The sequence below is a fragment of the Meleagris gallopavo genome, chromosome 4 (assembly GCF_905368555.1).
Source record: "Meleagris gallopavo chromosome 4, MGAL_WU_HG_1.1, whole genome shotgun sequence".
Taxonomy (NCBI): domain Eukaryota; kingdom Metazoa; phylum Chordata; class Aves; order Galliformes; family Phasianidae; genus Meleagris; species Meleagris gallopavo.
Genome location: NC_139407.1, coordinates 54,044,665 through 54,059,425, shown reverse-complemented (window position 1 = coordinate 54,059,425; position 14,761 = coordinate 54,044,665).

Sequence of the window (14,761 nt, the reverse complement as noted above, 5' to 3'; positions counted from 1 at the left end):
TTTTTTTTTCAGGGACTTTATCTCCAGTAAAGTTCAAATTGTATTTTAACCTGGTTTGTGAGCAACAGGGTATGTTAGCATTATATATGTAAAGAAATTAAGATAAACGAGACCTCAGACATTCTGCTTGAAGTCCAAGCTAACCTGGTCTAACATTATTCAAGTACTAGGATCCTTTACTATCCAATTAGTTTAGGTCAATCACCTGTATGGCTTATTGGTCTTCAGAAAATCCTTAACAGGTTATTTAAATCCATTAAATCCAAAAGTAAGTTTAAGTAACATTAAGAACTTTTCATAGGCCCAGAAACAGAAAAAAGTTCCAGATCAAATTTCAAGCATTCCTTTGTAGACATGCAGGAGGGAAAGAGACTTGATAGCATGAATTAGTCTCAGATTTAAATCTATATTTCTAGATTTTATAATGCCAATGTCAATCACTGACTGCATTTCATTAAAATCAACTTAACAGCTGTGATTTATGTATATGGTATGTCAAGGGATCTAGCTGATAAATTCCAGTTCCTAAAAAAAGTAACACCATTTTTTGCTTGACATAATAAATCTCAGGATGGAGTACTGACCAATGCCTCGACTCTGTTCTGATTTTTCATCAGGAAAAACATCCCTTTTTTTTTTATTATTTTTTTTTTACATCATCAATAAAATTGGCCTGTTTCATTTAAAGCATTTTTTTTTTTAGCATATACAAATATTACATCATCTTTATTTTTAAGAATCTGTTTCACAGTAATGTTATTACCCATAAGTTTCATTCTGGTAGTGCTTAGAGTACTGAGGATTGTTCTCCCTTCATCCTACAGACCAGTGAAGTTAATTTTCTCATACTGCAGTCCACTTTTAACACCATATAGAATACTTAGCTTAGACACACATATAAATGTGATGCAAATCATAGTGCCTAACACAATAAATTACAGTGACTATCTAGTACAAGGAGCTCTCATTCTAAAACTCTGTTACAGCCCTTTTAAAGCTCTGCTTATGTATGGAGCTGCTGAATCATGGCCTGAACCTCTGATTGATCACCTGAGGCAAGCAATGAGTCAGCCACAGGAGCACAGGTGAATTGCCTTCACCTGTGCTGCAGGAAGGGATGGAGCCTGGCTCCACCTCTCCTAGACCCATTTGAGAGCTGACTGCTAGTGGGGAAGGATCTCTCTGGAGATCTGTTCCGCTGGAGTCCATCTCATGAGCCTAGGGCAGGGTGAGTGACTTTCTCTCCTTACTCCAATATAACAATTGCATTAGCCAAGCTCCTGGATATACATATACCATCTGTATATCCATTGATTATACAGCTCAGAAAACTGGTTTGTCCTTATTATTGACTGGGGAGATAGATACAGGTATATTTTTCTTCAGGGTTAACTGAGTAACGCAAAATGATCAGCTAGAACTTGCACAAGTGTGGCAGAGGTGGGAGTACAACTCCTATTTCTCAAAAAATAAAACTTCACTGCTTCTTGTGGATAAAAAGAGTTGTTTACAAATAATTTCACAATTTGTGGAGAATTTAAGTGTGGCAAATGAAAATACACATGTCAATTCAGAGTGTGATAAATAAAAGCATGCATATAACTTTTTAGTGGAAGCTTAGATATTTGAATATGAAACCAAGTATTCATTACAAATGGTGGACATTTAACCTGCTAGTTATTATTTTGAGCACCAACATTCAAAGTTCTTATTGTGGAAAAAGTGTCAAGGCACTGATGGGCAGAGTACTTTTTAAAGATCAACTTCATGAAATAATTGACACAAAGAAATTAGATACTCAGAATTAGATATTTTATCATCTAGTTAAATTCTGGGAAAGCAGAAGGTAAATACTGAAAGGAATTGCTGAAAACTATTTATGATGAAATTGCCAGTATAATTCCCACATTTTTTTCAGTGAAGTAAGTAGCCTGAAGAAAACAGAGCAAGCTGAAAACCTGACTGCAATGGCTGATGAGCTATTATATGACTTTCAGTGACAAACAAAGCCTTCTATAGTGTCATATTAAGCAGAATAAAATGTATGGCTAAGTAAAATAGTAAAAATAGTACTTTCCTACTACAGGAAAAGAAGAACAAAGATATGGACAATTTATTCAGAAACAAGAGGAAATGACTTTAAACTGGGAGAGTGTAGATTTCAACTAGATGTTAGGAAGAAATTCTTCACTATGAGAGTGGTGAGACACTGGAACAGGTTGCCCACCAAGGCTGTGGATGCTCCCTCCCTGGAGGCCAGGCTGGATGGGGCTTTGAGCAACTTGGTCTAGTGGGATGTGTCCCTGCCTGTATCGGGGGGTTGGAACTAGGTCCCTTCCAACCCAAACCATTCCATGATTCTGTTCAAGAAGATTCATAACAAATACTGAGATTTGTATAGATTGTGAAAAAAGGAGAAAGAAATATGTCTGACAAGTGCCACGTGTCTGCCGCAACAAGCACAACATCAGGCTGCTGGAGAAACAGCAACACTAAAAAGCCAACCTGCTGAACTTTTCTGAGATGAAGATGTAAGTGTGGTTTTCTAAGTGCTCCTGTTGGGAAGAGACATGCATGGAAATCACTACTATAACAATATCATTCATAATTCCATTCAACATCATCATTAGGTGTCCACACATTTAATTTGCTTATGGTGCTCAAGATGTTTTTCCAAGCCTGGAAGTTCAAGGAGGATGGAACCTCCCATTGTGGTTGAGTTCAGTAGACTGTTTTTCAAGAAGACTGTTTACATTCTGGTGAAGCTACTAGCATAAATCAGCCTCTCAATTTGATTAATTAAGCAATGTATTGGATTCACTCTTAAAACTGCTCAGACCAGAAACATGTATTTTTCTCTGTACTGCTTCAAACCAGGGGATAAAAAATAATAATAAGTGCTTTCATATCATCAAAGACATGTAGAACTTCAAGAATTTTAAATACAGTGAAAGGTTATCTAATATTTTCTGTTGTGTCAAAACATTTTTTGTTGTGTCAGAGAAAGTGATACTTGGGAGAACATATTTTATACCAGCTATGTATATGGGACACTATTTTCTCCTGTACAGCCTCATGAGTTCAGCTCAAATTCCACTGTGAAAACCTGCACTCTGATTTAGGATGAATGCCTTTCCCACTGTGGTCTAGAATGGGTGTTGCTTGGCTTATCAGGTAGGGTGCTAAGCTGCTGGGAAGAAGGATGCCAGCACACAAATACATCTCGTGGTTTTCCATGATACCTAACATCTCCCTGGGAATTCCATTGGTTATTTGAAACAAAAACAAAATACGTAGATGAAGTGCTTCCTGGCAGTGGAGGAACAGAAGGAGGCTAAGGGCTGGCTGATATGTCCTATCAGAGGTACTTGGGTTGAAGTTAAAGACAGGGATGTCCCAGGAATGGAAAAGCAGTTGGACCAGAAAGCAGAAAGAGAAAGAAGTGAATTCCAGGTGAACACATTTCATATTCCTAGAAGACAAAGCTACAGATAGATACATGAAGGCTGAGGGGTAGGTTGGAGGAAAAGCTGAAAGGCAAATTCACAGGACAGTAGGGTAGATGGCATACATGGGCATCAGGAGGACCAAAATGAAAGCCGAGAAACGCTGAATAGCAGCAAGAAAGTATAATCTGAGTGAAGCAGTAGTTGAAATTCAGTTTTTAGGACCAAGCAAAGGATATTTGAACAGGGAGAAGATTGGCTGTCGTTCAGGAGGAGGGATGAAAGAACAGGATTCGAGGCCAGAGGAGATACAAATAGATAGAGGAAATTCTGAGGAAGAAAAGAATGCTGACTGTATCGAAATGAGAAACGGCGATAAATGAAGGACTTTTGAAAGGGTAAGAGAATGGAAATCTCCAGAGCAAAAGGGGACAGTGTAAGTGAATGAAAAATAATGCTGATATGGCTGATGAATCTTCATAAAGGCATCTCTTCTATTTAAATAAATAGAAAATTACCTGCTGATTTCAGTGAGGATATTAATTCAGCTGTAAGGATGTGGAGACTGTAAAGTTTTGAACAGGAGCAGCACAGATTGGGGATGCATACTTGTCCAACAATTATGTACTGTTTTAAAATTATTTATTGGGGGCCTGTTCCAAGTTTGGTAAAGATAATTCACTTGGGAATATGTGTGTATGTGTGTGTGAAGGTCTTCAGTTGTCTGTGACTCTAAGTGGACTATAACACCTCAGTTACAGCAGATGATAATTCTTTACATACCTATCTGTCCAGTAGCAGATGCCTGTGGCAGGATTTAAAATTTACTTCTAAAAATTGCCTTTTGGTCTAACGACATAGGCCTTGTTAATGTTAATTGATGTTTGCTATCTGAATCCTTGGAAAGCCATTTCAAAGTTTACTTTCAGCCTTCAGTCTGTATCCTAACTTATCTTTAAACTCTCTGTGAAGGTATTTCTGGTTGTCAAGCAAATACTGTTTCTAATTAATTTAACTTGTAAAATTCTCTTTCCTTATATAAGCAGAGGAATATTTAGTTAGTGTAATGCCCCACATGTGAAACATTGAGTATCAACTACACAATAACTTTGCTCTGAGATAACATTCTTGAGTGGTCTGTGAGTCAACTTTTATTATTCCTCATTAACCTTTTAGCATTCAACTTTCAGTTTCCAGTATCAGAGAGCAGACATCAGCTCTGCAGCAGCGAGTAGTTCCTTGTGCCATTGGACACTAATACAAACCAAGGAAACGTATTTTTTTTTTTTTAATTCCTTTTAGACCATACACATTTGCTTATGACAACAACTGAAATTCTTTGAGAATTGCTATGGCTTTTTTTTCTCTCTGAAATGAATTCTTCCCTGAAGCATAATGCATGCTGCTACTTTGCTGAATCGTTTTTCTGCTAATTCTTTTTTCCTCCAGCACAAACTGTATGTCTGCAACTTTTCAGCACTTGCAGTGTGCAATATTTTAAAATTCTTGGGACTGTTGATCATTTTTTCTGTCATTTCTCATCTGTCTTGTACAATTTCCTTCACTTTATTCTGTTAAGTCCTACTCTTGCTACGTCATATTACAGATTTTCGGTCTTCTTTTACCCTCACCCTTGGTATTGAATGAACTTCTTGCAGGCTTTTTGGAGGATAGTATAGTCAGCTGAAAGACTTCTAAGACTTCTGTGAATTGCCAGGTACCATTTATGTTTGCCCTCATTGGTCATAACTCTGGATTTTCATATTCTGTCTTCTGAGCTGCAGTCTCCTCTCTGACATGCTCTGTCTGAATTATCTGTATTGGTCTTGTGGGCTTTTTTATTTGTTTGTTTGTTTTTTCACTTTTGTCCCAATAATTAGTTTTAAAAGAATAATTACTAGGAGGGCAGCTCCTACTGCAGTGGTGATATGCTTTTATAATATTCTAAATTGTTCAACTTTGGATATATTACTTTAGTATCACACTCCTCTGAGTGGCTTACATTAACTGTGTAACTGCTGCGCAATGTAAATACGCTTCTTCTAAGAAATTTCATACAGCTACCAGGTTAGCCATGGCAACATTGTAGCATTCTTGAAATTGTACCTGTGTTCTACCAATTTTAGTAAAAATATTTTTGAAATTGAATCAGTATGAATGTCTCATACTGATGTTTCATATTCATGTTTCACTGACTAGTAATGGTGAGCCATGCATCACAAACGCCTACCCAGGCATTCTGTAATCTACTCACAGGTTGTGGTATGCAAAACAAGCATTTCAAATACCCACCGCACATATTCCAAAAGTATATAGCTGAAGAAAATAATACTATGATATCTAGCATAAAATGACTTTCTCATTGGTTCCATTATATTATTAATCTTTGTAGCTGGTATTCTTGGAGTATTTTCCTTTTTATTGCCTTCTATGCAGTTTTTTATAGTCCACCTCAATGATATTCAGTTTTTATAATACCCAAAGTCTTGAATATGCCATATTCAAAATGTCTGCTCTTAGTTTTCCAGGGTCCTGCCAACAAAATAATTTAACCTACACATTCATTTCACACTGCTGAGCCTTGCTTTGCAGCTTTAGCAGTCACTCTTCTGTCTGAACACATCTCCTCAGTTCCACCATTTCATCTTTTTTTTCTCCCTGTCCCACTTAATTTGTGCTCATTTCATGAGGCATAGCATATCTTGTAATGCAGTATATATTCTTCTGCCCTGACTTGTTTTGCAGTAAGCATGCAAATGCACAGGTTTTGGTGAGCCTTCCTGATATCTTTTCTGAAATTATCCTTATAGCTGTAATTCTAGTCATTTTATAATTGCAAAAATTAAAATGCTGAAAGAATACAAAACTTCTGGTTATTTTGTAATTTTATATGTTTATGATTTTATGAAGACAGGAAAATTACGTATATCAACACTATCACAGATTCTGTTTTAATTCTTTACCAAAGACAGTCATTTTCCACTAGGATATATTTTATGGTCATTATTATTTTGGCACACAAAGACTATCCTCATGCCACAGATAGCATTTGTAGTAACCCTTTTTAACCATTTATCAAATTATATGTATTTCAATGCATTTTGATAAAATTATTCCCTTTTTTGGTCACTGATAGAGAGCGTGTGCATTTTCTTAACTTAAAAATGTGACTTCTTTAAAATCCAGCTTTTGTGATTTAGATTTACAGAGGCTCAATTATTAGATGAGTACTGCCATTTGACTGGAGTAGAATAAGAGTTACACACAGAAAAAATATTCTCTTCAAATAGTGTATGTGTTTCTCCATGCTATCATTTCCCTTTATTTTAATAATTTGTTTTTTGCACTTTTTTTCTAGGCATAGTTGTTTACACACAACCATGCTTTCTTTCAGGTTCTGATCCACTTACTCATCTACTGTAAGCTACAGACTTCTAAATCTAGTTTGTAACAAACCTGTTACAAACTTTTCTAAATGTTCACTTGTCCCTCAGGAATTTAACTTTCATTTTATTTCCCTCTAATACACATTGTGCACCTTGTCACTTTGATTCCATTATGTCCTGTCATTTATATTATAATAAGTCATTCCTGAGTTAATCAACATCTCTTCTACAATGCTTATTAATATGACGCATTGTGATGATCCTTCTTCTGTGACCATTAAATTTATAAGCATTCCTATCTCTCTTTGAAAGGGACTTCTAAATTTTACTATTTGTTTTTCATTATTTCCCCCCCCTCCATGCTGTTCTAATTTTCTTTGTCTTATATACCCTTGTCAAATGAGCTATTTTTCTTTGACTAGTTTTTCGGATTTTTTTGGGGGGGTAGGTGGGGGAAATAATTTTCTCGGATCATTTATCCTAATGGTACCAATAATTATTCATATGAAAGTAAAACCCATGAGACCCAGTAAGGTGAGCTCCTATTATCCTGAGTGCTATACAAACAGAGTCATTGCCAAAGGTCAGCGGGACACAGAGTTTTGTATTTTGGTTGCACACAGTGTAAGAGAAGGTGCATTAAAGGATCATAACACACCAAGATAAGGAGAGCATTAGATACACTTGGGCCCGAACTCATTAATTTTCAGCACCTGCACCTAGTTGAATCTAGTTACCCTGAGCCCCCGCAGAGCCTACAAATACAGCTGGAATGAAGCACTTTGGCAACAGGAGTCTGCTGGCTACCAAAGTGACTTGATATTTTAGTCCCTCGGAAGACCTGTAAATTCTGGAAAGCTATGCTCAGACTTGACATAACATAGCTTTTCAATACAGGCAAATACTTATATCAAGTAATTTTCAAAAAATTTTTGTATGGCCGGTGTTCGTTGCCATTTGTAAAATTCTTTGGCAGTACAGATCTGATAAATCTGGCATGAGGAAAGGAAACCTTAATTACTCAGCATTTTAAAACTCTTGAATGATGTATCAGAGGAGAAAAGTTTTTTTATAATGTTTTCTTCATTCTTACAGTATGCTATTATATTCTAGTTCAGTTTATGCAAGCTTAAAGGCAAATCAAGGGTCTTTTTATCACTGCTTTTGTATGCTCTTTGTCAGAGACATTTTCTTACATAGAACGTTTACCTGAATTGTCTTATGAACAAATATATCTATAGAGTCTACCACTTAAAAAAAAAGTTTCCACTCTTCTTTCACAGATGTCCTTCAAATATTGGCAGAATGCCAACCCATCCTCTCTTCTTTACAATTTACTGCCTTATCTGAGTATGCAAAAGACACTTAGTGAACTTTGCAGTCATAGTAATGCTTGTATTTTTACCTTCTTTTGCAGAACAACAGAAAAACAGAAGGAGTTTCTTTGCTTCAAATTCCATTCAACCTGTCTTTTAAACCACACTGGAAACCCAGTTTGGGGTAAGTAAAATTCCATTATCGTTTTTACTTAGCTTCTTCTTCACAGGCTAGTAGGCCCAACCTCTCAGTAATTTTGTTGCTTATCACTGAGCTGCCAGCAAGTTAATGACTTGTATTTTATAATGCAGTTCTTACAAATAAATATCATATTTCAGAGGTTATTGCATCAGAATCCAGCTTGCAAAGTCAAAAATTGCATTTGATTTTTCATTGACTTATACTGTGGATTTGTATCTACAGGTCAGGTCTGTACCTGAATGTTATGGTGCATCATCATTGGATGACGATTATGCTATTTAAAATAGTGTGCACCTTAAAGTGAAAATGTAAGTATAAGGGTACTTCAGGTGGAGATTGCTTAATTCTGTTCCTGTGTTGAATATCTATACTGTTACGTAGCACATTGATATTTGTAGGGTAATGAAGACTCAAGGAGTGTAGTACAGCTTTAAATATATATCATATATTTAAAGTGGGAGAACATGCACTTTAAGACAAGCCTCTTTAGTTTCTCTAATCACTCAGACTTTTTCAACCCTAAAAACTTCCAAGTTTTCCCTTCTAGTTAAATATTTGAACTGCAGATCATTTTTTTTCTGAGGTATATTAGCTTTCATTTTTCCCATGTTAAATCTCATGGGCAGTTAGCCAGCTTCTTTATTACTCCTCCTATAATCTTTTAACCCTCCCTTCATTTTCTGCTTTCTGAACCCTTTATGCTAGAATCAAAGTGATTTCTGGAACATATGTGCACAGAGCTACATCCATTTAAAATTGCTAAATGCACCTCTTTTTTTGAAGAATGGAATGGATTTGTATTCTTTGTAGCTTTGCACTGAAGTAATGTCACTGGTTTCTAAAACACTGCTTAATGTGAGAGAAGAGTCAGGCAGCATGGTCCTGATTTGAAGCCTACTGTTGAAAAGACCCTTATTGACTTCAGTAGGCTTGAGATTCAGGCATAAATCTGTGAAGCCAAATGATAGGGTCAATGGTTTAGTACTCTATAAATTTCATTTAATAAATGAATGCAAAATTTGATCCAAAATGTCCCCATAAATTTATACCCTTTTTTCACATCCTTTAAATCAATATGGACGCAACACAAGGAATGTATCAGTGTCAAACTTCCAATAGCTCTGCCACTGTTGTCTTTTGTTTTATGTGCCTTTTCTTTTAAAGATAGAAAAACAAATGCCTCTATGTTGTTTATTTTTAATAACTATATAAATTCAAATTCAGAGCGACTTCTGGGGTTTTATTTCAATTATGTTTTAAAAAAATATTGTACAAATTCAAAATCGCTCTCTGAGGGGAAAAAAAATCGATCTATACAAAAATTTAACCCCTTGTAGTGTGTCTTAATGAAGCAGCTGTTAGAAATCTAGAAAAAGAAAAGTCTGTAACAGCAGCAATGACAGTGTTAATGATGCTAACCGCATCATACAGAGCCTGCAGAGGGCATTTAGGCCTTCTTCAGAAAGTTATGGGAAGACGTTGATGTATCTCATAAAGCTGACAGGTCGTCGCTATCCATTGTCTCACAGAACAGATTAATAGATTCATTGCTTCTTACTGGACAAAAATGTTCACAGCAGATAGAATTTATCCTGAAAAGTTGCTGCATTCTGCTTGCTGGTACAAAATGCTCTTCAGCTTTCCATCTTTCAATTGTTGGCAGGTACTTAAATAAGAAACACAGAGAACCAGTTTACAGTTATGGGTCTCTGTCCTCACTCATAATTACGGTTCTTAGATAGATATTTTAAAGCATTTTTGTCCAGAATAGAACATTACATAGACCCCAGGGGCACAATTAATCATTCTCCGGATATGTCAACAGTGTGATACAAGAGTTGGTAAATTTCATGGTTTTTTTTCTTCTTTTCTGGTGTGTTGAATGAGGAGAAAAAAAAAGAAAAAAAGAAAAAAAAAAAAAAGGAATTATTTGGCAGTACACCTCAGATCATTACAAAATAGTCTACTGTGGCACTCCAACCTTGACAGCCACAAATCAGGTCTGGAGAAAACTTACAGAGCCAAAGGGGACTTGTAAAGCCAAACTGGTCTTCATTCTCTTATCCTAAATACCTTCATCTGAGGCACTTCCTTATATTTGTTATAAAGAGGGATGAAAAAGAGGAAAAAAAAGTGATGTGTTTAGAATGAAAAAATTAGAGAAGTGGTTTAATGCTTACTAATGTTGATGGAGATTTAGCATTTGTATGAGTATTACTTTTGATGGGACTGAGTAATGAATGGCTCATCAAGGCCATGTGTAGGATTCATAGAACCAGGTTATATCATCTTGAAACTGATCTGAAAACCATTTCATCATAGTCCCTGTGTCCGCTGCCTTTCAAACCATGTATAAAAAAAAAAATTACAAAACCTCAGATGAGAGCAAACATTGCTAGTTTATTCCCTGCCATTATAAAACAAATGCCATATATGTGGACTCGCAACTTATTGCTTTTTACAACTGTAATTTTGTATTATATCACTCATTCCTGAATACTGGGAAATGTTTTGCAATAACTCTTACATGATATTACCAATCTCACAGTGTTATTTGAAATAATGTCTTAGGTAGGCTTGTTTACTGTGATTGCTTCTAGTTTTCTCTCTATGTATCTCTGTCTTCTTTTATTTAACTGAAGTGTGTTTGGAATTTAACTTTAACTGCTTCCATGTAGGATTTTTGATCCCTGACTAGCTGAAGCACTAGTATTGGCTTAAATATCCTCTCTTCAATTCCATAGCCAAATCCTACTGAGTCATGAAAACAGAATGCCTTCGTTAAAGAGAAACCAAAGCAATGTAAGACATATTTCATTGCCTTTCCCAAGCTGGAGGAGAAAAAAACAGACATTTGCAAAAGGACTAATCTCTTACTGCACTTTATTACCTGGGCATATAACATCTATGAACATCATATGGGACAACCAGACATTACCCTGCATGTAGCAGATGGGTTGAAACTAGATGATCATTGTGGTCCTTTTCAACTCAGGCCATTCTGTTATTCTATGATAGTGTATAGGTTACAGCATTTGGAAAGGTCTAGTCACAGAGTTATTTCTTCATTGCTAGTGAGTCTCTGGATCTTCTAAAAAGAGAACATTCATCTTTAATTATCCTCAGGCTATTGGGAAGTAACTAGCTAACTAATTGTAAACTAGGGTGAAAAATATATTGTGTGAGGGTAGAGGGTGCTTTTGATGTTCTATTTTGATGCTTAATAGTGACACAGCAATTTTTAAATGCTATTTCTTTTTTGTTGGAAGATCATTGTCAAACTAAGGCCATGGATTAATGAATTGGAATATAGCTTATGAAATTTATGAAGACAGAAAATGTTCAGTCTGCCTTCTGCTGTTCTCTTGATTGTTGGGTGTGAAGAAAATAGGATGTCTTTGGTGTTAAGGAGTTGATCTAGAGTTTAGGGTATCATCATTGAATACCTAACTTTTCATACTTTTTTTTTTATACAGGCTTACATGTACTGTATGAAAACTAGGATAAAGTATCCCTCTGATGTACAGCTGTGTACTTCAAAACTAAATTATGATTCTCAAATGCATTTGAAATGTTGTACAGGTAGAAGTCGAATTAATGGTAACAAGTTGAAGAGATGGGGTATAATTTCTAAGTGATGTATTTTAACTAAAGTTTTAGGTCAAGCAGTCTCCAGTAAACACATACTTAGTACTCTCCAGCCTGTCAGTTCTAACCAGAGTGTTCTCATCAAAACATTCAGTGGCACGGATAGTCAGAGCTTCTAGGGCTTACCTGAGGCTCTAGTGCTATTTTTTTTTTCTTCTAGTATTCCATCTTGCTCTCTGCCTTTAAGAAAAGTGAATATATGGGAATCATTTTGCTGTTTCAGAATTACAGGAAAAATGAAGAGGGAAGACTATACCTTGGGGTTCTTTAGTTCCTTCTGTTACCCTGAAACACTCCAATCTTTAAAACAAATACAAAAATTGGAGTTTCTACTCATTGAGGGCAGCAGCTCACAAAAAAAATCATTTATCCTGCAAGTTTTTGACAAAAGCCTACATTAAAAAAAAGAAAAAGAAATATCTCCTTTTTCCTGAACTCCAGCCTTCAAATTACCATCTGATAGCTCAATTCCACATAAGAGTTCCAGGTGGTTTATAGGAATCTAATTTCTCTTTGGGTAGACTGTCCATCAACAAGGCTAAATACCTCAACCTCAGTAAATCTGGGTTCAGGGAATGTAGAATAGTTCATTCTCTAGATCTAGCTAGATTTGTGACTCTTCAGTCTGCACCTGATGATGTCTCTGAAAGGTGTAGCCAGAGATGTACTCTGTAAAATATGTGCTGGAAGAAGGCTTTTAGTGATCCAAGCTTGTCTATCTTATCTCTTCTGCCAGAAAAATATTCCCCTTGGAATCCACAGCTTATGGCTTTCTTTCTAACCCATTTCAGTTACAGCAAGTCAGATAAGTGAGCCCTGTGATTTAAATAGGTTGAGCCAACCTGGCTCATCTTCAGAGAAACATGTTAGGGAATGATTATATGAGCAACTGTCAGGAGACAGGAAGCTGAGCTTGGGCAAGGGAGGAGGAGGAATAACCCCTAGGAGAAGGTAAGTGGTGAACAACTGTTGGGCACTGCAGAAGGGAATTGGTTGCACTGCCACATCTGGGTCTGGAAGAGAACAGCTGCCCATGCCTCAGAGGATGCTGTTCTAGAGGCTGAAGAAAAAAAGATGTAGAACGTGTACCAAAAAGAATAACCGCATCACTAGTTTTAATGCCAGGTGATTCTGGAAAGGTTCTTTAGCATTCTTTTACATGGCTACTAAGAACATGCTTACAGTAGGCAGCACCCATGGCAAGGATGCCCTCTTGAACAAAAATAACAAGAGGCAGTTTCATCTGTTTTCTTCACTGCTCATTCTCCGCAGCTGCGCTTTCTTGGTGTTCTGGTAGGAAGTCCACAGCACACACAATCCACTGGAGAAAATGAATGTTAAGCATAGTACTTGATGCTCCTTGCCAATAAAAAGGTCATGTAAGCCAAATGGGTTGACTTTACCCTGAAAGATGTAAGAAATGTTCATGTTGTTTCTCTTATGGGGGTTGTATTCTTCTTTGTAATGTGATAATTGGAGGTGACGTTTTATATGCCCTAGATGTTGGTTTTGTTTTCCTTTTGTTTCTGTGAGCAGCTGACTAAAGGCTGTCCCCTTTGTTTCTAAAACACTTCCCTGTCACTGATGCAGTTATACTGCAATCAGTTCTTTCATGAAGTCAAAACCCAACGTAGTCTTTAGGGCTTTTACTTCTGCACAGCGCAGTAGGTTTTTCCTGGAAAGAACCGGAGTGCAACTGGAATGCAGGCGGATTTGCCAACATCATGCAAAATATGCTGCTACAGAGAGTAATGTGACATGAAAACATTTCCATAGATAAGATGTATTTCTGTTCTCTGTGTTTCCTAGTGCCAAATGTTAATGAAATGTGTTGAACGCTTGGGCCTAAACCCAGGCACATGGAGGCAACAGAGCAATTCTTTGGTTCAATTTCAACATTCTTGAGTCACGAACAAGGTGTTGCAATGGCAGGGGTACAGCTACGCTGGACCAATGTTTGAGACTTTTTTTCTTTAAAGACTGAACTAAAGGAAATGTTAGTTCTCTTTGTGTCTCTCTCACTTATTTAAGAGATGATAAGAAACAGGAAAAACTTAATGTCACTGTGTTAAAATATTTGCATTTCTTATCTAATTTTCTTCAAAATTTCTCAAATCTATGCTCTTTTATTAGTGTCCCCTTTGCTTCCTAGATTGGTTTCATAAGCCTCTTTCACTTTATTCTTCCCTCTATTGCTTGTATCTAATGGATACCTTCCTTTTCTTACTACTTAGAATTCTAGTTTTCCATAATTTTTTTCACGTTACTAGAGTATTTTATAGATGCAGATATTTAAGGAAAAACACATGAAGTTAAAGTGAAGTTTTTCAGAACTGAAGCATGTAGTCACCTGCTTTCAATATTGTCAGTTTTAGCTAACATCTAATAGTAATCCTTCCTTTACAAAAGAATTAATGAATTTTAATAAAGAATAAGTTATTATATTCCTTACAAATTTTCTTTTTCCTATTGCTTAGGGGAGTTAACTTGAAAATTGTCTAATATGTATTCAGAAAGTGTCCAATGAGACAACAGTACCATATAAACCAAGCATCTGTGAAACCTTACTTGATCAGAACATTTAGAGTGCCAAAACATCCATTGTCTACCCTGCTAGAGTACCCTCTGTTCAGGAATTTATTCATATCACCTGTTTATGAAATGCATTCAAAACAGAAACATAATAATTAGGCCTTTATGCCAGAGTTTTGAGAGAATTAAAATTCAGCTCTTCCCTATAATTTTAATCTGCCTAAAATCAGA